General features: G+C 38.6%; 1 pseudogene; it reads right to left on the minus strand.

Annotated features, from left to right (window-relative positions):
* Window positions 1–17595: 17595 nt before the first annotated feature.
* Window positions 17596–24696, minus strand: LOC132178126 (uncharacterized; annotated as a pseudogene).
* Window positions 24697–25806: the final 1110 nt, after the last annotated feature.

Here is a 25806-nt window from a genome sequence, read left to right on the forward strand (position 1 = left end):
GTGACAACTTGCTCATGATAGTATGTGCACTCTTCCTCCATGTATTGTCCATTGGGATTTTCCATCAACTGATTTTGACACTCTTCTTCTTGGTATTGTTGACGCCAGTTGATGGGAGATGCTCTCAGCTCCCTGGCCAATTTTCCCATTTGTACTTCTAGTCTTTGAATGGCTTGATCATTTCTTTGAATGGACTGCTCATGCTTGGCATTGGTTTGTTTTTGATCAATCATGAACTACTGTTGAGAAGTCATGAACTACTGTTGAGAAGTCACTAGGGTGTGTATCATACCTTTCAGTCTATTCAGCCTTGACACTTGCTCCCGATTTGCAGATAAATACAGAGGACACGTTTCAGAAGAATGATCAAAACGAGAGCATGTGGCACATACTTGGAGTTGGGTGGCTAGCTGAATAGTATAGATGTTTCTACTAGCCATGGATTTTACAAGTATATTTAATGTCTTTTGCATGGAAGCCAACTGATCTTGTAGTGGTGGATCCGATTGAGAGAAATATGAATGATTTCTAGGAGCTTGAGCTTGCCATGAAAGATTGGATTGTTGGTTACATGTTGGGTTACAGGTCAAAATAGTGGCTGTTCCCCGGTCTAGAGAATGCTGCATTCATGGATTGGTTAGAAATTTGCCTCAATGTAGGACATTCTCTAACACTGTGATAATGGTCGTGGTAACATGAACATGGTCTACGGGGTGTCGGAGTGCCGCCCCACATGTGTGAAGGTAAAAATAACAAAAGATTAAAATAAAAAGGGAAAATAAAAACAAAAGTAAAAATAAAACATAAGAAGATGCAAACTCAACTGACCCTGCATAAAACAAAAGAAAAAAAATTAGATCTATAATTATCGTAGTACAGTGCTGCTCTCTGGATGTGCGATCGATCACACCGTGCTGTGCGCTCGATCGCCCTGGTTGGGCGCTCGAGCGCACCTCCAGTGGCAAAACAGGAACAGCGGAAAAAAAACTAGAAAAACAGACAAATTGAAAACAAAAATAAATTAAAGGAAAAAAATTCCAAACAAAATCAAACAATCCCCGGCAACGGCGCCAAAAACTTGTTGTGCCAAATACTACCTAAATTAATAGATAATATTTAGTACGTTTTAACTCGCAAGTGCACAAGATCAAAACAATAGTATAATACAGCAAGTACGAGATTGTTCCCACGAGGATTGTGATTTTATTTAGAATTAATTAAAAATATCAACTTGTCACTGAATTGATATTGTGAAAAGGAAATAAAAAGATAAATGAAAAAGTAAAGGTAGGGTTTTGATATCCACCACTAATCATGCTTAGATAATATAACAATATGCTAATGATCCAATCATATTATGAGTACTTAATGTTTGCCAACCTAAGGGTATGGGTGTCTAATCCTTAAGCTATTGATTTCCCTAAACAACGAATTAGGCATGGGTGTCTACTCTAGTTCTTTTCTTTCTTAAAGGATTTAGCATGGGTGTCTACTAAGTTGTTCTTTAATAAAGCATAAATCTATGAAAATCGACAAACACATGAGGCCTAGCGCATGGGTGTCTACTCCCAGTTTTCCATGTTGATTAACCTAAGAATCCGATGTGGATATCTTTTGTTACTTATGTTAAACCCAGGACTTGATCATCCAAATTGATTTAACTAACTAGTCCATACCACATGCATATAATGGCCAGTCACATACATATGAGGAATTCAAGAAAATAGGAATTAATCAAGTTAAGCAACACAATTTGATTATCACAAAGGCGCCAATATTGAAATATTAAATAAACATAATTAGGGCTTCAATCTATCCCTCCTTAAGAGTTAGTTACACATAAAAGAAGTAAAAGTAAAGAAAGAACCGAAAATCGCTCCCAGAAGTAGCCTCCAATTCCTCTCCCCAAAGTTGTCTCCTTCAAATTGTCTATTGAATTGTGAGGCTTAGAGGTCTATTTATAGGGCTTAGGAGAGTCCTATAAGCCTTAGTAATCCTAGGAATTTCGGAGATTTAAGTCCAAGTCCAATTAGAATAAAGAAAACCTAAGTCCAAATCAGAATAGGATTTGCCCAAAATTGCGGTCCCATTTTACGGAGCGATTTTGGCCTTGTGGCGCTCCGAATTGGGAAAATTCTGTCTCATAATAATTTGTATAATTTTGAGTTATATTTCCAACGCCACTTGAATCACCTCAATTGGATATTTGAGCTGAAAGTTATGGTCAAAATACCGAGAGGTATGCAGAATCCAATTTTGCCTCCAATCCGATTTTGACTCCAATTTTAGAAATTCCGATTAAATCCTTTTTTTTATTTGATTAAACTTTAACCATGATTGGTTAAGCTTAACCATATCTTCTAGGTCTTCCCAATTTGCCCTTTAAGCATCGAACTTTTCCGGAAACGCTTTCTTTTCTTTCAAAAACCTATAAAACGAAGGAAATACAAAAAGGAAGTAAAATGGCATAAATTAACCAAACTAAAGGATTAATACATGTAAGTTAAGGGTTTAAAATATGAATATTTTAGCACTTAACATAGCAGCCAGATTTTTATTCTTTCCATATTAGGGTTTTCCAACTCCCAATTGTAATAGGTTTTGAAACCCTGCGAAATTCCTAAGTTTACTAGTTTGTCAAGGACTTCTAAAGCCTATAAATAGACCCTTAAGCCTCTAGAATAGGTATGCTTTGTAAGGAGAAGAATTGGAGCTCTTCAAGTTCAAGTCTCGGGTTTATTCTTTTCCTTGCTCTTCTTTTATTTTATGAAGATGTTTAACATCAACTCTATGTGTAGCTAATTTATTTAGTACGGCTAGATTGAAGCCCTAGTTATGTTTTGTTAATATTCAATATAGGCGCCTTTGTGATGATCTTGTTATGATGTCTAACTTGATTAATACCTAGTTTCATGAATTCCTCATATGTGTGTGCCTGATCAACATGTGCATGTGGTATGGATTAGTTAGTTAAATCAATTTTGATGACTGAGTCCTGGGTTTAACATAAGTAACAAAAGATATCCACACTGGATTTTTGGGTTAATCAACATGGGAACCGAGAGTAGACACCCATGCCCTAGGCCTCATGTGTTTATCAATTTCCACAGTTTTATGCTTTCTTAAAAATAACTTAGTAGACACCTATGCTAAATCCTTTAAGAAAGAAAAGAATTAGAGTAGACACACATGCCTTATTCGTTGCTTAGGGAAAATAACAGCTTAAGGAGTAGACATCAATGCCCTTAGGTTGACAAACATTAGATATTCATAGCATAATCAAAACATTGGCATATTGATATATTAGCTAAATATAATTAGTGGTGGATATCAAAGCCCTACCTTTTTATCATTATCAATTTAAATCCAATCTGTTGTTTTATTTCACTTTGGGAATTAATTTTAGACAAGATTCAGTAGTCCTCGTGGGAATGACCTCGTATTTGCACACTATACTACTATGTTGACCTCGTGCACTTGTGGGTAAAACATCCAGTTATTTGCCTATTAATTTAGGTAGATAATTGTGGAACAACAAGTTTTTGGCGCCTTTGCTGGGCTGGGGACAACGGCGAATTTTGTTTAAAAGTTATTTTCCTTTAGTTGTGTTATTTTAATTTTCAATTTTCAATTTTGTTTTTGTCAAAAATATTTTCTATTGGTTCTTAAATTTTTCTGTTTTCTGTGTCAGGTTGCGGACTAGCATTCAGTGATTGCGATCGAACGTCAGCCAAGTACGATCGAAAGCACCAACCTGCGATCGAGCGCAGTTCTAGGGAGCATCCGGACCAGCAGCACTGAAGCTGATTGACTGAAAAACAATTCAATTGATGCAAGGTCATCGATCTCAAGACTCAACCGTCATTCCACTCGATCTTGAAATTGGGCGGACAATTCGACAACAACCTAGAGACAAAGAAGAAGAGGAAGAAATTGAGATGGAAGATTTGCAATAGAATCCAATTGGGCCAAGACCATTAGAGGCAAATCCACCACCGGTGCGGAGACTGATGAAGCAGGCATTCATTCCAGCAGACCTCCAGCAACCCTCATGCATAGCATATCAACCGGAGGTGGAAGGTAGCTATTATATTTCTCTTCAAATCCTTAATGCATTGACTCACTTCAGAGGCACAGCTACTGAGGATCCCAACTTGCATCTTAAAGAATTCTTTGATTTATACAAGTTGCAGCATGTCCAAGGCCTAACTCCAGAGAGACTAAGGTTAGTCCTCTTTCCTTTCTCTTTGAAAGACAATGCTAAATTGTGGTATAATTCTTTGCCTGCAGATTCTATCCATACTTGGGAAGAATTAGCCACCAAGTTTCTGAAGAAGTTTTTCCCAGCTCAGAAGACAAGACAACTTAAAAGGGAACTTCAAATGTTCCAACAACGAGATGGAGATATGTTCTTTGAGGCATGGGATCACTTCAATTCATTGCTTCTAAAGTGCCCACATCAGAACATCCCTCAAGATGATCAAGTACAAATTTTCTATGAAGGTTTAGATGATACTAACAAGGGTATTGTGGATATAGCTTGTGGAGGTATGCTGATGGAAAAGAGCTGTGATTAAGCCATAAGGATCTTTGAGATGTTGAGTGAACACACCCAACAATTCCCTATCCAGAAGGAGGCAAGGTGTAAGGAGCGAAGGCAGGAATGAAGAAAATAGCAAAGTGCAAAATCATATGGCTGCCATGCAGAAGGCATTCCTTATACTTGCAAACGCCATGACTACTCAGAACATCTCTCCTAATCAGCCAGCCACCCAATTCCAGGTATGTGCCATATGTTCTCAAGTAGGTCAAACTACTTAAACTTGCCCTTTATATTCATTTGCAGATCAGGAGCAAGCACACTATGTGGGACAAAACAATTACCCCTACAAGAACAATCCATACTCCAACACCTATAAGCCAAGGTGGCAAAACCACTCTGATTTCTCATGGAGCAACAATCAAGGACAACAAAAAGATCACCAACAAGCAAGCCAACCAACTCAAGAGTCAAAATTGAACCAACTGGAGAATATGATACACACCTTGGTGACCTCTCAACACCAGTTCATGACTTCTCAACAGCAATTCATGACTGATCAAAAACAAACCAATGCCAAGCATGAGCTGTCCATTCAAAAGACCGAGCAAGCTGTCCAAAGACTGGAAGTGCAAATAGGGCAGATAGCAAAGGACCTGAGTGAAAGAAAGCATGAAGAATTTTCAGCCCAAACAAGACCCAATCCAGGGGGTCACCAACAGATGAAAGCAGTCACAGTTCTCAGAAATGGCAAGGTCATTGGAAATGAAGAGCCACCTCAAGCATCTCCAGATGAAGCTTCAACTTCCAATGTAAGTAAAATAAAGAAGGTAAATGCACCCCTTCCCCCAAAGGTTAGTCAAACCAAAGAAAGAAAAGCAACTCATGGATATCTTTGAGACCTTGAGGAAAGTAGAAATCAATATTCCTTTATTAGATGCAATTAAACAGATTCCTTCATATGCTAAATTTTTAAAGGATTATTGCTCTAACGAAAGGAAGTTTTAGGAGTATGAGACAGTGGCCTTAACAGAAGAGGTAAGTGCAGTCTTGTTAAGAAAATTATCACCAAAGCTAACAGACCCAAGCAGTTTTACCATTCCTTGCAGGATAGGAGACCATTCTTTTGAAAAGGAACTGTTGGATCTAGGAGTAAGGGTTAATTTGCTACCTTACACTGTATATGAAAAGCTAGGTTTGGGGGAGCTTCAACCCACCTCAATCACCTTGCAATTAGCAGACAGAAGCATCAAAAGACCAAGAGGTATACTTGAGGATGTTTTGGTAAAGGTAGGTACATTCATTTTACCTGCTGATTTCATTGTATTTGATGTAGAAGAATCTCCTATGCCATCATCTTTACCTATTATCTTAGGAAAACCCTTTATAAGAACTGCTGACACTACAATAGGTGTGAAAAAGGGTATTGTGAGCATGAAGGTAAATGGTGAGACACTAGAATTCAAAATATTCGATGCATTGAAATTACCTCAAGAAGATTTAGAATGTTTTGATGTTTGTATGATCCAAGATGTTAGTGAGATAGTTTTGCAGGACCAACATAAAGATCCATTGGAGGCCACCCTCACCCATAGTTTCACAAGGCAGAACATTGAGCCAGAACCTGAAGATGTTACTAATGACATCATTGAAACAGTGCATCACCTTGAGGCTTCTCCAAAATACACAAGTAAGTATACTCCTCCCTTTGAGATTCTTGAGCCTACTAATACCTCTCTTGTTCCTTCTATTGTCCAGGCACCCAAGCTAGAATTGAAGCAATTGCCAAAGCACCTAAAATATGCATACTTAGGAGAAAACAAGACACTACCAGTCATCATTGCTACAAATCTGAGTTGTGGGGAAGAAGAAAAGCTGTTGAGAATTCTTAGAGAACATAAAACCGCTTTGGGGAGGACCATTGCTGATATCAAAGGAATAAGTCTAGCTAAGTGCATGCATCAGATCTTCCTTGAAGGTGAAGCAAAGCCAATCAGGGATGCATAGAGAAGACTCAATCCTCACATGAAGGAGGTAGTTAAGGCAGAGGTCTTAAAACTGCTAGATGTGGGCATCATCTATCCCATCCCAGAAAATAAATGGGTCAGTTCAGTCCAAGTAGTGCCAAAAAAGAGTGGGATCACAGTGGTAAAGAATGAAGATGATGAGCTGATACCCGCAAGAGTAACCACTGGGTGGAGGGTATGCATCGATTACAGAAGACTAAACAAGGTAACCAGAAAAGACCATTTTCCATTACCCTTCATTGATCAAATGCTAGAGAGGTTAGCTGGCCATAGCCACTATTGTTTCTTGGATGGGTACAATGGCTATAATTAGATTGCAATAGCACCAGAAGATCAGGAGAAGACTACCTTCACATGTACTTTTGGCACATTCGCCTACAGAAGGATGCCATTTGGCTTATGCCATGCCCCAGCCAAAGAATGCATGATTGCTTTCAACACACTGAAAAAGCTGCTCACATCTGCACCAATCATGCGGGCACCTGATTGGAGTCTACCCTTTGAGCTCATGTATGATGCCAGTGACTTTGCCGTGGGAGCTGTCTTGGGTCAACGAATCAAGAAGGTACCTCATGCCATTTATTATGCTTCTAGAACATTGAATGATGCCCAGCTAAATTATTCTACCACTGAGAAAGAATTATTAGCTGTCATATTTGCTTTGGAGAAGTTCAGGTCGTACCTAATTGGTTCTAAGGTTATTGTATTCACTGATCATGCTACGTTGAGATATTTTTTTGCCAAGAAAGATGCCAAACCTAGATTGATCATATGGGTAGTATTACTACAAGAGTTTGACCTTGAGATTAGAGACAAGAAGGGTAGTGAGAATGTGGTGGCGGGTCACTTATCCAGATTACTCCACGAGGAGGAAGGAGATGAGCTCCCATTGAACGAAAATTTTCCAGATGAGCAGTTGTTTGCAGTTGATATCCAACTCCCATGGTGTGCAGATATAGTGAATTATATCACTGCCATGGTGTTTCCTCCAGATATGTCTTGCCAAGAAAGGAAGAGGTTAATATCCATATCTAGACAATACCATTGGGATGACCCCTATTTGTTCAAATTCTGCCCTGATCAAATCATTAGAAGGTGTGTCCCAGACGAAGAGCACTTGAGTATTTTGCAGCACTGTCATCAGTTTGCTTGTGGTGGACACTTTGGGGCCAAGAGAACAGCACTTAAGGTATTACAATCTGGTTTTTATTGGCCTAAAGTGTTTAAAGATGCTTTCTTGTTTTGCAGCTCTTGTGATAGATGCCAAAGGACAGGTAACATCTCATCTAGAAACCAAATGCCACTGCAAAATATTCAAGTTGCAGAGCTCTTTGATGTTTGGGGTATTGACTTCATGGGGCCATTTCCTAACTCATTCGGCTATCTATATATTCTTGTGGGTGTGGATTATGTGTCTAAATGGGTCGAGGCTGTCCTCTCAAGGACTAATGATCATAAAGTGGTTATGAAGTTTTTGCAGGAAAGCATCTTTGCTAGATTTGGGACACCTAGGGCAATCATTAGTGATAGAGGGAGCCACTTCAACAACTATGTCTTTGCCTCTGTGATAAAGAAGTATGGCATCACTCATAAGGTTGGCACTCCATACCATCCTCAAACCAGTGGCCAAGTTGAGATCAGCAACAGAGAGATCAAAGGTATCCTTGAAAAGACAATGAACCCCAATAGGAAGGATTGGTCACTACGCTTGAATGATGCACTATGGGCTTATAGGACTGCTTACAAGACACCTATTGGTATGTCTTCATATCGTTTGGTTTTTGGGAAGGCATGTCATCTACCAGTGGAATTGGAACACAAAGCGTACTGGGCCATCAAGAAGTTTAACTTCGATATGAAGCAAGCAGGTGACAAAAGGAAGCTCCAACTAAATGAACTGGAGGAACTGAGGCGTGATGCATATGAGAATGCCAATCTCTACAAAGACAGAACGAAAGCATACCATGACAAGCAACTGGTTAGGAAGGAGTTTCAAGTAGGACAAAAGGTTTTGATCTATAACTCAAGATTGAAACTCTTCCCTGGAAAGCTTAAGTCAAGATGATCTGGGCCCTGCATTGTTACACAAGTATTCCCTCATAGAGCTTTGGAGGTTCACAACCCCCAAACCGGCCAGTCATTCAAAGTCAATGCACATAGAGTCAAGCCATACATTGAAACAAACTTTGCACCAAGAGATCAAGATTTGGCATCACAAGATTTGGCACTTCAGTCTATCCAATATATAGCACCACCTTCTAAAGCATCTACTTTTGGACAGCATTGAGCAGGGACCACTGTCTGGCTGAAGACGTAAAACTTAGCGCTCATGGGAGGCACACCATAGTTTATCCTTTTATTTTGTTTAGTGTGTTTTAAGTTCAATTTTTATTTATGTATTTTTTGTTTTGTTTCTTTTTACTTGTTTGTGTGTTTTCTTATTTTGCAGGGACAAGTGTGCTTCACTTCAAGTTTGGGGGTGTGCCATGAGCCATGCTTTCCAAGATGATGGCGACCATCTCCTGGGTACACTCTTTCCTTTACTTAGACACATTGGGGACAATATGTCATTTAAGTCTGGGAGTATGGGCACACATGTTCACACACATTTTGTCCCAATTTCATGTTATTTGTTTTGTGTGTTTGTTTGTGTATTTGAAAAAAAAAAAAAAAATTGCATGTTCAAGTTTACCCGAAAAATTTTAGTTAATCTAAAAGAATTGTGGCTTGAATTCATCAGTGAGCTTTAAATTTTGAACACATGATCTGATGAGTGAATTTGTTAGTTTGGTTACTTGTCAAGGACAGTTGAAAAAATCACATGTTTGATCTGATCACACAATCACATTAGCACATAATCTGTGAGGTATGACATGAGGTCTGATATGTGTGTTTCTGCATCTTGGATGAAATTGGATGACTAATTTAGATGACACTATGGCATATATAGTGATGAAAAAAAAAAGATATGAAATAAATGATCATTGATGGCTTTTCACTGAGTAACTAGACTTCTTGCCTCAAAGCATTGAGTGTTCACGTCAAAAGGTGAAAAATGTTGATTTGATCAATGTCATGGTTAGTTGGTTTTGTAGCCTTTTTGACTCGAGTTAATAAATCCTTAGGAGTGTCTCTACACCTAATGCCCTAAAACCACCTGGTTTGGGAGTCATTGACTTAACACTCGCTACAAGGGTCAATTAGAAAGTTTAAGGGAACCAAACATTGTATAACTTGACCAAAAAAAACAAAAAGAGAGAAAAAGAAATATGCCATTGTTGTTCATTCTATTCGGGATTTCAATGAATTTTGAGATATAGAGACATTACACATTGGAAAGAATTGGAAGTCTCATAATTTTGTGCTAGTTCACTTTACACTGTTTTCAAGCTTGTGATGATTTAGCATGTCCTTTGTAAGTAATTGAATTTTGAGATTCCAATTCATTGTGAAGATGAAGTTCATCTTTTCAAGCCTGCTAATGAATGAAAATCATGATCTTGAAGTGATACTTTAATTTTTGGAATAATATGAACTGTGCATGCTGTTTGCGGGTAACAATTCTGGAAAACCATCGAGAGACTTCATTCATCCTCTAGGGAATTCCTAGAGGTTTAAAAGGTATGTTGCATATGCTAAATGCAAACGTACATACCACAAAAGATGGATTTATCTTTTTGTTTTCTGTTTTTCAATTTTGTTTTTAGTTTTGTATTGCTAAGGGACTAGCAATATGTAAGTTTGGGGGTGTGTTAAGTGCTAAAATATTCATATTTTCAGCCTTTAACTTGCATGTTTTAATCCTTTGGTTTTAATTAATTATGTCATTTTAATTCCTTTTTGTGTTTTCCATACTTTTGTAGGCTTTTGGAAGAAAATGAAGTAAATCTGGAAGATTTGGGCTCAAAAAGAGAAGATGGGAAAAATGGGAGCCCCTGACACTGCGATCGAGTGCAGTACCAGAGAAGACACAGCACGAAACAGGCAATCAGCGTTTGAACGTAGAACAGAAGAGGCTCAATCGTAGACCTGCAATCTAGCGCACACAGGTTGCAATCGATCGCACCCGTGCGCAGGAGACATATCAAGTGGCGGCTAGATTGTCATTCATTCCATATTAAGGTTTTCCAACTCCCAATTGTAATAGGTTTTGAAACCCTACGAAATTCCTAGGTTTACTAGTTTGTCAAGGACTTCTAAAGCCTATAAATAGACCCTTAAGCCTCTAGAATATGTATGTTTTGTTTATTCTTTTCCTTTCTTTTCTTTTCTTTTATGAAGATGTTTAACATCAACTCTATGTGTAGCTAATTTATTTAGTAGGGCTAGATTGAAGCCCTAGTTATGTTTTGTTAATATTCAATACTAGCGCCTTTGTGATGATCTTGTTATGATGTCTAACTTGATTAATACCTAGTTTCATGAATTCCTCATATGTGTGTGCCTGATCAACATGTGCATGTGGTATGGACTAGTTAGATAAATCAATTTGGATGACCGAGTCTTGGGTTTAACATAAGTAAAAAAAGATATCTACACCGAATTTTTGGGTTAATCAACATGCGGAACCGGGAGTAGACACCCATGCCCTAGGCCTCATGTGTTTGTCGATTTCCACAGTTTTATGCTTTCTTAAAGAACAACTTAATAGACACCCATGCTAAATCCTTTAAGAAAGAAAAGAATTAGAGTAGACACCCATGCCTAATTCGTTGCTTAGGAAAATCAATAGCTTAAGGAGTAGACACTAATGCCCTTAGGTTGACAAACACTAGATATTCATAACATGATCAAAACATTGGCATATTGATATATTAGCTAAATATAATTAGTGGTATATCAAAGCCCTACCTTTTTATCATTATCAATTTAAATCCAATCTTTTGTTTTATTTCACTTTGGGAATTAATTTTAGACAAGATTCAACAGTCCTCGTGGGAATGACCCCATATTTGCACACTATACTACTATGTTGACCTCGTGCACTTCCGGGTAAAACATCTAGTTATTTGCCTATTAATTTAGGTGGGTAATTGTGAACAACAATTAAACCCCAGTCGCATGCTCTTAGGGAAAGAAGCTACATAGCCTAGGACGATATTCTCCTTGGCCATGCCGCAAGAGGGTGGAGGCTAGGGGAAACCCTAGCTGGCCACCCCTCTCTCCCTATCCCACATGGACTCTTCTATTGCTTGTTGTCTCACATTGGTAAGATCTGGAATTTCTTTTCCCAGCTATGCCTATAAATAAAAAGGAGCCTAGGGCTCTCAAATCATTCAATCAAGTGTTCTTCATACATAGCTTTCAGAAACTGTAACGACCCCGATGGAAAAATCAATTAACTGGTAATTGAGCAGACAGTTCGTCTCCCAACCTTATCCCTCACGGGACAAGACTCAGGGATCTGAACCTCTCCAAACAAGAGAATTCAACGGAAGACTTTAAATAACTATAGAAATAGAAAGCAATAACTACATTCCACACACCTAATCACCAGAATAAAGATAATCCTCATAGCATAAATAGAACATCAAATGTACTGGTCAAAGACCAATCATCAAAGTACAGGTTACAACTCGAAAGATAATCATTGTCTGGGAATAAAGCAACTAAGCAAATTGATTCTTAATCTTAAGCAATGCCAGGGAGATAAGAATCTTGATCATGTCTGCCCGCATGGTTCCTCTGTCATCCCACATAGTCTTCAACCACACTGTGTCTATGTACTAAAAAATAACTCTAATCAAATCTTGAGCTATCACCCGAGTCCTGTCCATAGGCATCTTCTATGCTAGCTAACCGCACAATTATCCAATGGAGGGGGAAACATAACAACAAAGGGGGTAAGTCCAAGGTCTTAGTGAAAATTAATGCACATAATACCCATGCCATTATTTGTGATGAACTTCATTTGATAAAGAATGCAACAGTTTAATCATGACAGTTATCCATGGATGCAATATAGATATAGTACATGCCTATAATTATGAGTAATAGTGATAGTTCAACATTATGGTCTACCCGAGATATTACCACTTCTTAGCAGGGTTGACATTGTCCCAAGGGACCTGTAATAGAATGACGGTGCCCCGACCATTGTACGCTAGCAGCCCGACTGAGTCCGACCTCAGGTGGCTCATGCTACTATTGATGTCCGTCCTGCAGTGACTGCCTATTAAGGCTGTGCCGGTCACGAAACAACCATTGGATCCAAGACCCATATATCACACACACATTTGACCATAAAGTTAACATGTATAGTAAGCCCATAGCCGTTATCCCGCACGTACCGGTGTACCATGTCATATGATGCAATTAATCTTGTCTGTATTTTACATGCATGCTTTTAAAGTCTCAATGTCATTATCTTGTTAATAGCACATTTTCACAAAAAGCTAGAGTTCATGTGCAACAAGGAGTATATCGTGACAGCTGTAAATATGCATGTTTTGGTATACAAAATAATCATTCAATGCAAAAAAATAAATGGCGAGCATTATGTGAGTTAAAACTCACCTGAGTCTAATAAAGTTTATGAGTATTCCTCCAAATGTCACGGGTCCTCCAAATCTGTGAAAAACCTTCTATTAGACCTAAGTCCAACTAAAACGAACCTAGAATGTGATAACAAAATCTAACGGACGACTGGTCAAAATGGCATTCCTTGAAACGCTTATGGCAGTATGTCCAAGCTCGAGGCCATACGTCCGCTCAAAGAGTTTCAAGTAGAACCTCATTGTTGTGCAAAAATATACCTAAATTAATAGGTAAATAATTGTACGTTTTAACTCGCAAGTGCACAAGATCAAAACAATAGTATAGTAGGCAAATACGAGATCATTCCCACGAGGATTGGTAAATTATGTTTAGAAGTAAATTCCTATTTAATTAAAAGATAAAATTCAATTGTCACGATTGAATTCAATAGAATAAAAGATAAACAAAAACTAAAAAAATATTAGGGTTTTGATATCCACCACTAATTATGTTAAACTAGTATATCAATATGCCAATGCTTTTATCAAGTTATGCATATTTAATGTTTGCCAACCTAAGGGTTAAACTCTAACGCCTTAAGCTATTGATTTCCCTAAGCAACGAATTAGCCACTTAGTCCATGCTCTAATTCTTTTCTTTCCTAAAGGATTTAGTATGTCTATACTAAGTTGTTCTTTAGAAAAGCATATGTTCTATGGAAATCGACAAACACACAAAGCCTTGGGCATGGATACAAACTCCTAGTTCCCTATGTTGATTAACCCAAGAATCGCGGTGTGGATTCTTTTGTTACTTAAGTTAAACCCAGGACTCGGTCATCCAAATTGATCTAACTAACAAGTCCATACCACATGCACATGTTGATCAGGCATACACATATGAGGAATTCATGCAAGCAGGTATTAATCAAGTTAAATAGCACAACATGATCATCACAAGGCGCCAATATTGAAATATTAATTTAACATAACTAGGGCTTCAATCTAGCCCTAAATAAAGTATAAACTACATAATAAAGATAAAAAGGGTGGAAGAGAAAAAACCCAAACTCCTCTTGATTTAGCCTTCAGTTCCTTTCCAGAGCTTGTGCCTCTTTTCTCCACACTTATTCCTAGAGGCTAAGAGGTTTATTTATAAGCTTTAGAAGTCCTTGTTACACAAGTAAACCTAGGAATTTCGTAGGGTTTTAATCCTATTACAATTTGGAGTTGGAAGAACCCTATTATGGAAATAGGTACATTGTAGCCGCCACTTGGAATGCCTCCTGCGCACGGGTGCGCTCGATCGCACGTCTGTGATCGATGCCTCTTTTGCCTGCGCTCGATCGCTCTTGGCCTGGCTCGTGCAGCATCTCCTCTAGTCTTGCGCTCGATTGCAGGTACCCTGCGATTTATCGCAGTACCAGGGAGCTCCAATTTTCCTATATTCTCTTTTTGAGCCTAAATCACCCAGTTTTACTTCACTTTCTTCCAAAAGCCTGTAAAAACATCAAAAACACAAAAAGGAAGTCAAATGACCTAATTAACCAAAACCAAAGGATTAAAACATGTAAGATAAGGGCTGAAAATATGAATATTTTAGCGCTTATCACTCATTTGTCCAAGTGTCCTCCTATCCTCCCAAACTGGTTCTAAATCTATCTAAACGGGTTTCTAAGACCTCCTATCTAAAAATAAGGACTCTATGCGTAAGAAAATATGTTGATCATAACGAAATGCTAACCCAACTTAAACAAAGGTCAAAAGGCACACCCTAGCTAAAAGCTCAACCAACAACTAAGCTAGTCTAGAAAGCATTAAAAGAGCATAACGACTTAAGAAATAAAGCAGGGCCTAGAAGGTTACCTCCTAGAAGCCAAAACCTCCAAGGAATCACTTCTTCTTCTCCACAAACCACACTCACTCACAAAGACACTCACATATGGGGTTTCAAAGCGCCTAGGGGAGTAAAATGGGTAGGAGAGGGCAAGGGGTAGGGGTATTTATAGGTGAGAAAAAGCTGAGGGCGCTGCAAGTGATTTTGAAAAGTAGTGTACATCCGGTACTATAGGGGCGTACGTCCGATACTGTTTACTCAGCAGCCCAAAGGTTGCATCATACGTATAGGTCTTATCCAAGGGTATCCAAAAAGCAGCGTACGTATTGTGGTCCCCCTGCGTACGTCCGTGTACTATTTGCAGGCATACATACGGTAGTCCCCCCTGCGTACGTTCGTACTAAAAGACATCTATTTTTTAATGTTTTTCATTTTTTAAAAAAATCAATTCTTTTGATTACATGATGGACTCCTCTGAAAAACATTGGCGCGTGTGTAAACGAGGTGCTCTACCAACTGAGCTATAGCCCTTGTGCTTGTTATAAATATTTTAACATGTATATAATTTATTGTCAAGATAAATATTACATGATCCGCCAGCATATTTTTTTGATCTCTTTTATTGGTATTGCTTATAAGTAATATTACATTTATAATAAGAGCATACGTACAGTACTATTGGGGTGTACGTACAGTCAAAAAATCTGAAATCTCCAAAATGCCCCTTTCAGCTATCCATAGTGACCCAAAATTAACTATCCAACTAAGCTACGTAAGCTTAGTTAATTATTTAGGTCACTACAAAAACTCTCTGAAAACTGTAATAGTTCTTTGTGTTAACTCACAAAGAACAAAAGTTTAAGATTTGAGGAGTTGAGTAAGAGCTCACATTCTCTTGGTTATAATCAGTCATTGGTGAGAAGATCTAGAGGTTATGATCTTTCGCATTCTTGAAGAACAAAAGAAAAGCTCTTTTGTCGAAAGCTATAGAAGTGGTTGTTTTTTTTTTTTTTTTTTTTTTTTTGGAGTATAGAAGTGGTTGTTGAACTCCAATGTAAGTCATTCTTGCTCTTGCTATTTTTAAATAGCAATCCGTTCTTCATAAAGTTTTTCTTGGGCATGGGAATACAATTCCTTTCCGCTGCGCAAATTTTTGATTTGCATGCGTGTTCCCAACACATCTTTGTTATGATGTTTTCATTTTCACTCTGATTGTTATGATTGTGGTTTTAAATTATTATTATCTAGGAAAAATTACACTTTACCCCCCCAAAGTTTGGGCCGATTTTCAATTCAACCACCAATGTTTCAATTTTTGCAATGCACCCCCCCAAACTTGCAAATTTTTTTCAATTCGACCAATTTCATCTAAAAATTCTCATATTGCCCCTAATTTTTTTACTATTTTATTTTTTATAAAAGAAAAAAGAAAAATTGGGGGTTGCAAAAATGGCCAGATGGCCAAAGGGGTGGCTACGGCCATCCCGAATATTTTTTAAAAATTGTTTTATAAAAAATAAAATAAATAAATTAGGGACAATATGGGAATTTTTGGATGAAATTGGTCGAATTAAAAAAACTTTGCAAGTTTGGGGGGGGGGTGCATTGCAAAAATTGAAACATTAGTGGTGAAATTGAAAATCGCCCCAAACGTTCGAGGGGTAAAATGTACTTTTCCCTTATTATCTATGTCCCTTAGTCAAAGTCTTTCACTGTAGTCTCTATTCAGAGGGCATGGGATCTCTGAGTCTTGTTTCGAGGGGAATAAGGCTGGGAGGCCAACCATGGAGTCAATTGCTAGTTAATTGACTTCACTAGGCGTTACAAGTGTGGAAGTGATGAATGGAGGCTAAAGGGAGAAATTGGATGTAGGGGGTAGGGTGATTTGCATAATGGACAAGTGGAGAATGAGTTAAAATTGCACGTTCGGTAGTCTACTCGAACGTTCGGTGTACTGTTGCCCAACGGATCTAGGGTTGCAGATCGAGCATTCAGTGTGGTCCAGCCTCGAACGTTCACAATAAGGTTAAAATCGAACGTTTGATGGTCCATCATCAAACGTTCGACTAGAAGCTAAAATAAGAATTTCTTTTCTTCTAAAAAATAAAAAGGGGGTTTTTAATACAATTGTAAATTATGGTCACATTATAAAAGTATTTAATAAAAAGGTTGGTTTTTTTGATTGGTTGTATTTGGGTTTTAACGTTTCAAGGTGTCACAAGCGTGCACACTGTTCATGCACACCGATGTGCCTTGTATCTTACTCATGCTATATAAGGAAAAAGTGGAGGGCTCCAACACCAGATTTGTCCGCAAGTTAGGAGGTACACGATGCTTAGGCGCAGGCGAGGGACATCTAGCTCAATAGAGGGAAGAACCAAGCGTAAAAGGTCATACATCATGTTGATGTAGCCCATGAAATACTCGATATAAAGGCCCTAAATAACAAATGTCCAAAAGAAAACGACTTTAAGAAAGAAAAACTAGGGGAAATCGTGTAGGTGGGGAGTCGAGACGTAGCAAGAGATGCAAAGGAAAGAAATAAAGGAAAGAAAGTCTAGCATGAATATTCAATGTGACAGGACAGTTGCTTAGAAGCAATATTTATTTACCTTGAAAGGAAGAGCTAAAGCCTGTAATTGCCAAATTGGGGCCTGCATAGCCCAAATCCCGTAGCTAACAAAAATCTAGCGTTGTCCTAAAGTCATCCATCTGTTACTTGGACTTCCTACCTGCTTCGAACTTCTCATTTGCCTCAAGGATTTCATTGAAATCTCCTACGCACATCCAACCCATTGGTGAGTATGACCGCAGATGGCAGAGGAGATCCCAAGCTTCATTATGTCTGCCCACCTTAGGATGCCCATAGAACCCAGTAAACTTCCAAGGCTGTCCATTCGCTTCAGATCGAACCACAGTGCTTATGTGCCTTCTATTGTAGTTCTGAATGTCCACGGCTATTTCATCGTTCCATAATAACGCTAGTCCTCCATTGCGACCAACACTATCTACCGAAAAAACACTATCATATCCAGTTTTTTACATTAATAACTTCTATTATGTGAGCTTGTAGTTTGGTTTCCATTAAGAAAACCAAACACTAGGTCTCTTCTCCTTTACCAAGCGGCAAAGGTCTCGAACTGTTCAGGGGTTCCCTAGCCCCTAACAATTCCAACTTAATGCATTCATGGTGAGTGGCGGGGCTGTTGGACAGCCTCCGCCCTATTCTGCAGCTCCGGGTTGTTACCCAAATCATTCATTTTCCCTTTCTTCTGCGTTGTGAGAGTATTCTCGGGACTGGCCACACCCTCTATGATGTTATTCTCCAATCATCTCGTTTCTGGACAGTCCCGATTTCTTTTTTTTCACTGGACCAGAAGAGCCTTGTCCATGAAGGTGATGCACAAAAAGAGCATCCACGTTTGCCACATTTGGTCCAGTCGTTGCCACCTCATCAGTCATGTGTAAAATGGATGGAATGTTTGGTAGTCCCCCTCTCATTACTCTTCTCCATTCAGGTAGGGTTGGATTTTCTCACGTAGCCCCTCCTACGACTTTGCATGGAGATTTCCTTCTCATTGCCTACTGTTAAGTGCTAAAATATTCATATTTTCAGCACTTAACTTGCATGTTTTAATACTTTGGTTTTAATTAATTAGGTTATTTTAATTCCAATTTGTGTTTTCCATACTTTTGTAGGCTTTTGGAAGAAAATGAAGTAAATCTGGAAGATTTGGGCTCAAAGAGAGAAGATGGGAAAATGGGAGCCCCTGACACTGCGATCGAGCGCAGTACCAGAGAAGACATAGCACGAAGTAGGCAATCAGCATTCAAGCGCAGAATAGAAGAGGCTTGATCGCAAACCTGTGATCGAGCGCACACGGGTTGCGATCGATTGCACCCGTGCGCAGGAAACATATCAAGTGGCGGCCAGATTGTCATTCTGTCCATATTAGGGTTTTCCAACTCCCAATTGTAATAGGTTATGAAACCCTACGAAATTCCTAGGTTTACTAGTTTGTCAAGGACTTCTAAAGCCAATAAATAGACCCTTAAGCCTCCAGAATACGGATGCTTTGTAAAAAGAAGAATTGGAGCTCTTCAAGTTCAAGTCTCGGGTTTATTCTTTTCCTTTCTTTTCTTTTCTTTTCTTTTATGAAGATGTTTAACATCAACTCTATGTGTAGCTAATTTATTTAGTAGGGCTAGATTGAAGCCCTAATTATGTTTTGTTAATATTCAATATTGGCGCCTTTGTGATGATCTTGTTATGATGTCTAACTTGATTAATACCTAGTTTCATGAATTCCTCATATGTGTGTGTCTGATCAGCATGTACATGTGGTATGGACTAGTTAGTTAAATCAATTTGGATGACCGAGACCTGGGTTTAACATAAGTAACAAAAGATATCCACACCGGATTCATGAATTCCTAACATAAGTAACAAAAACTTGTTGTTCCACAATTACCCACCTAAATTAATAGGCAAATAACTGGATGTTTTACCCGCAAGTGCACGAGGTCAACATAGTAGTATAGTGTGCAAATACGGGGTCATTCCCACGAGGACTGCTGGATCTTGTCTAAAATTAATTCCCCAAGTGAAATAAAACAAAAGATTGGATTTAAATTGATAATGAAAAAAAGTAGGGCTTTGATATCCACCACTAATTATATTTAGCTAATATATCAATATGCCAATGTTTTGATCATGTTATGAATATCTAATGTTTGTCAACCTAAGGGCATTGGTATCTACTCCTTAAGCTATTGATTTTCCTAACCAACGAATTAGACATGGGTGTCTACTCTAATTATTTTCTTTCTTAAATGATTTAGCATGGGTGTCTATTAAGTTGTTCTTTAAGAAAGCATAAAACTGTGAAAATTGACAAACACATAAGGCCTAGGGCATGGGTGTCTACTCCCGGTTCCCCATATTGATTAACCCAAGAATCCGGTGTGGATATCTTTTGTTACTTATGTTAAACCCAGGACTCGGTCATACAAATTGATTTAACTAACTAGTCCATACCACATGCACATGTTGATCAGGCACACACATATGAGGAATTCATGAAACTAGGTATTAATCAAGTTAAACATCATAACAAGATCATCACAAAGGCGCCAATATTGAATATTAACAAAGCATAACTAGGGCTTCAATCTAGCCCTACTAAATAAATTAGCTATACATAGAGTTGATGTCAAACATTTTCATAAAAGAAAAGAAAAGAAAGGAAAATAATAAACCCGAGACTTGAACTTGAAGAGCACTAATTCTTCTCCTTACAAGGCATACATAGTCTAGAGGCTTAAGGGTCTATTTATAGGCATTAGAAGTCCTTGACAAACTAGTAAACCTAGGAATTTCGTAGGGTTTCAAAACCTATTACAATTGGGAGTTGGAAAACCCTAATATGGAAAGAATGACAATCTGGCCGCCACTTGAAATGTCTCATGCGCACGGGTACGATCGATCGCAACCCGTGTGCACTCAATCGCAGGTCTGCGATCGAGCCTCTTATGTTCTACGCTCGAACGCTGATTTCCTGCTTCATGCTGTGTCTTCTCTAGTACTGCACTCGATCGTAGGTAACCTATGATCGATCGCAGTGTCAGGGGCTCCCATTTTTCCCATCTTCTCTCTTTGAGACCAAATCTTCCAGATTTACTTCATTTTCTTCCAAAAGCCTACAAAAGTATGGAAAACACAAAAATGAATTAAAATGACCTAATAAATTAAAACCAAAGGATTAAAACATGCAAGTTAAGGACTGAAAATATGAATATTTTAGCACTTAACACACCCCCAAACTTACATATTGCTAGTCCCTTAGCAATACAACACTAAAAACAAAATGGAAAAACAGAAAACAAAAAAGATAAATCATCTTTCGTGGTATGTACGATTGCATTTAGCATATGCAACAAGCCTTTTAAACCTCTAGGCATTCCCTAGAGGACGAGTGAAGTCTCGTGAGGGTTTTCCAAAATTGTTACCCACAAACATCATGCATAGTTCATGTTATCCCAAAAATTAAAGTATCACTCCAAGATCATGATTTTCATTTATTGGCAGGCTTAAAAAGATGAACTCCATCTTCACAATAAATTGGAATATCAAAGTTCAATTACTTACAAAGGATATGCTAAATCATCACAAGTTTGAAAATAGTGTAAAGTGAACTAGCACAAAATTATGAGGCTTCCAATGCTTTCCAATGTGTAATGTCTCTATAGCTCAAAATTCATTGAAATCCCTAATAGAATGAACAACAATGGCATATTTCTTTTTCTCTCTTTTTTTTTTTTTTTTTTGGTCAGGTTATATAATGTTCAGTTCCCTTAAGCTTTCTAATTGACCCTTGTAGTGAGTGTTAAGTCAATGACTCCCAAACCAGGTGATTTTAGGGCATTAGGTGTAGAGACACCCCTAAAGACCTACTAACTCGAGTCAAAAAGGCTACAAAACCAACTAACCATGACATTGATCAAATCAACATTTTTCACCTTTTGACATGAACACTCAATGCTTTGAGGCAAGAGGTCCAGTTACTCATTGAAAAGCCATCAATGATCATTTATTTCATATCTCTTTTTTTTTCTTTGTTTTTCATCACTATATATGCCATAGTGTCATCTAATAAGTCAGCCAATTTCATCCAAGATGCAGAAACACACATATCAAACCTCATGTCATACCTCATAGATTATGTGCTAATGTGCTTGTGTGATCAGATTAAACATGTGATTTTTTCAACTGTCCTCAACAAGTAACCAAACTAACAAATTCACTCATCGGATCAAGTGTTCAAAATTTTAAGCTCATTGATGAATTCAAGCCACAATTCTTTTAGATTAACTAAAAATTTTAGGGTAAACATGAACATGCAATTTTTTTTATTTTTTTTTTTCAAATAAACAAACAAACACACAAAACAAATAACATGAAATTAGGACAAAGTGTGTGTGAACATGTGTGCCCATACCCCCAAACTTAAATGACACATTGTCCCCAATGTGTCTAAGTAAAGGAAAGAGTGTACCCGGGAGATGGTCGACAACGTCTTGGAAAGCATGGCTCATAGCACACCCCCAAACTTGAAATGAAGCACACTTGTCCCTGCAAAATACGAAAACACACAAACAAGTAAAAAGAAACAAAACTAAAAATATATAAATAAAAATTGAACTTAAAACACACTAAGCAAAATAAAAGGATAAACTATGGGGTGCCTCCCATGAGCGCTAAGTTTTACGTCTTCAGTCAGACAGTGGTCCCCGCTCAGTGCTGTCCAGAAGTAGATGCTTCAGAAAGTGGTGCTATATATTAGACAGACTGAAGTGCCAAATCTTGTGATGCCAAATCTTGATCTCTTGGTGCAAAGTTTGTTTCAATGTATGGCTTGACTCTGTGTACAGACTTTGAATGACTGGTCGGTCTGGGGGTTGTGAACCTCTAAAGCTCCATGAGAGAATACTTGTGTAACAATGCAGGGCCCAGACCATCTTGACTTAAGCTTTCCAGGGAAAAGTTTCAATCTTGAGTTATAGATCAAAACGTTTTGTCCTACTTGAAACTCCTTCCTGACCAGTTGCTTGTCATGGTATGCTTTGGTTCTGTCTTTGTAGAGCTTGGCATTCTCATATGCATCACACCTTAGTTCCTCTAGTTCATTTAGTTGGAGCTTCCTTTTGTCACCAGCTTACTTCATATCGAAGTTAAACTTCTTGATGGCCTAGTACGCTTTGTGTTCCAATTCCACTGGTAGATGACATGCCTCCCAAAAACCAAACGATATGGAGACATACCGATAGGTGTCTTGTAAGCAGTCCTATAAGCCCATAGTGCATCATTCAAGCGTAGTGACCAATCCTTCCTATTGGGGTGCACTGTCTTTTCAAGGATACCTTTGATCTCTCTATTGCTGATCTCAACTTGGCCACTGGTTTGAGAATGGTATGGAGTGCCAACCTTATGAGTGATGCCATACTTCTTTATCACATAGGCAAAGGCATAGTTGTTGAAGTGGCTCCCTCCATCACTAATGATTGCCCTAGGTGTCCCAAATCTAGCAAAGATGTTTTCCTGCAAAAACTTCACAACCACTTTATGATCATTAGTCCTTGAGGAGACAACCTCGACCCATTTAGACACATAATCCACACCCACAAGAATATATAGATAACCGAATGAGTTAGGAAATGGTCCCATGAAGTCAATACCCTAAACATCGAAGAGCTCTACAACTTGAATATTTTGCAGTGGCATTTGGTTTCTGGATGAGATGTTACCTGTCCTTTCGCATCTATCACAAGAGTTGCAAAACAAGAAAGCATCTTTAAACACATTAGGCCAATAAAAACCAGATTGTAATACCTTAAGAGTTGTTCTCTTGGCCCCAAAGTGTCCACCATAAGCAAACTGATGAACAGTGCTACAAAATACTCAAGTGCTCTTCGTCTTGGGACACACCTTCTAATGATTTGATCAGGGCAAAATTTGAACAAATAGGGGTCATCCCAATGGTATTGTCTAGATATGGATATTAACCTCTTCCTTTCTTGGCTAGACATACTTGGAGGAAACACCTTGGCAGTGATATAATTCACTATATCTGCATACCATGGGAGTTGGATATCAACTGCAAACAACTGCTCATTTGGAAAATTTTCATTCAATGGGAGCTCATCTCCTCCTCCTCGTGGTGTAATCTGGATAAGTGATCCGCCACCACATTCTCACTGCCCTTCTTGTCTCAAATCTCAAGGTCAAACTCTTGTAGTAATAATACCCATCTGATCAATCTAGGTTTAGCATCTTTCTTGGCAAACAAATATCTCAACGCAGCATGATCAGTGAATACAATAACCTTAGAACCAATTAGGTACGACCTAAACTTCTCCAAAGCAAATATGACAGCTAATAATTCTTTCTCAGTGGTAGAATAATTTAGCTGGGCATCATTCAATGTTCTAGAAGCATAATAAATGGCATGAGGTACCTTCTTGATTCATTGACCCAAGACAGCTCCTACGGCAAAGTCATTGGCATCACACATGAGCTCAAAAGGTAGACTCCAATCAGGTGCCCGCATGATTGGTGCAGATGTGAGCAGCTTTTTCAGTGTATTGAAAGCAATCATGCATTCTTTAGTCCATTCAAACTTGGCCTCCCTCCCTAGCAGTGCACAGAGGGGCCTAGAGATCTTGGAGAAATCCTTGATGAACCTTCTATAGAATCCGGCATGTCCAAGAAAACTCCTCACCCCCTTTACTATCAGAGGTGGGGGGAAGTTTGGAGATGATATCTATCTTGGCCTTATCCACCTCAATGCCCTTGCTTGAAATAGCATGACCAATACAATGCCTTGTTGAACCATGAAATGACATTTTTCCCAATTGAGCACTAGGTTGCATTCTTCACACCTCTTGAGAACATTCTTCAAATGGTGGAGGCATTCATCAAAACTAGACCCAAAAACACTAAAGTCATCCATAAATACCTCAATGGTTTTCTCCACCATGTTTGAAAAAATGCTCATCATGCATCTCTGGAATGTGGCTGGGGCATTGCATAAGCCAAATGGCATCCTTCTGTAGGCGAATGTGCCAAAAGGACATGTGAAGGTGGTCTTCTCCTGATCTTCTGGTGCTATTGCAATCTGATTATAGCCACTGTACCCATCCAAGAAACAATAGTGGCTATGGCCAGCTAACCTCTCTAGCATTTGATCAATGAAGGGTAATGGAAAATGGTCTTTTCTGGTTACCTTGTTCAGTCTTCTGTAATCAATGCATACCCTCCACCCAGTGGTTACTCTTGTGGGTATCAGCTCATCATCTTCATTCTTTACCACTGTGATCCCACTCTTTTTGGGCACTACTTGGACTGGACTGACCCATTTACTGTCTGAGATGGGATAGATGATGCCCACATCTAGCAGTTTTAAGACCTCTGCCTTAACTACCTCCTTCATGTGAGGATTGAGTCTTCTCTGTGCATCCCTGGTTGGCTTTGCTTCGTCTTCAAGGAAGATCTGATGCATGCACTTAGCTGGACTTATTCCTTTGATATCAGCAATGGTCCACCCCAAAGCGGTTTTATGTTCTCTAAGAATTCTCAACAGCTTTTCTTCTTCCCCACAACTCAGATTTGCAGCAATGATGACTGGTAGTGTCTTGTTTTCTCCTAAGTATGCATATTTTAGGTGCTCTGGCAATTGCTTCAATTCCAACTTGGGTGCCTGGACAATAGAAGGAACAAGAGAGGTATTAGTAGGCTCAAGAATCTCAAAGGGAGGAGTATACTTACTTGAGTATTTTGGAGAAGCCTCAAGGTGATGCACTGTTTCAATGACGTCATTAGTAACATCTTCAGGTTCTGGCTCAATGTCCTGCCTTGTGAAACTATGGGTGAGGGTGGCCTCCAATGGATCTTTATGTTGGTCCTGCAAAACTATCTCACTAACATCTTGGATCATACAAACATCAAAACATTCTAAATCTTCTTAAGGTAATTTCAATGCATCGAATCTTTTGAATTCTATTCTCTCGCCATTTACCTTCATGCTCACAATATCCTTTTTCACACCTATTGTAGTGTCAGCAGTTCACATAAAGGGTCTTCCTAAAATAAATAGGTAAAAGCGATGGCATAGGAGATTCTTCTACATCCAATACAATGAAATCAGCAAGTAAAATGAATGTACCTACCTTAACCAAAACATCCTCAAGTATACCTCTTGGTCTTTTGATGCTTCTGTCTGCCAATTGCAAGGTGATTGAGGTGGGTTGAAGCTCCCCTAAACCCAGCTTTTCATATACAGTGTAAGGTAGCAAATTAACTCCTGCTCCAAGATCCAACAGTGCCTTTTCAAAAGAATGGTCTCCTATCCTACAAGGAATGGCAAAACT

The sequence above is a fragment of the Corylus avellana genome, chromosome ca4 (genome assembly GCF_901000735.1).
Source record: "Corylus avellana chromosome ca4, CavTom2PMs-1.0".
Classification (NCBI taxonomy): domain Eukaryota; kingdom Viridiplantae; phylum Streptophyta; class Magnoliopsida; order Fagales; family Betulaceae; genus Corylus; species Corylus avellana.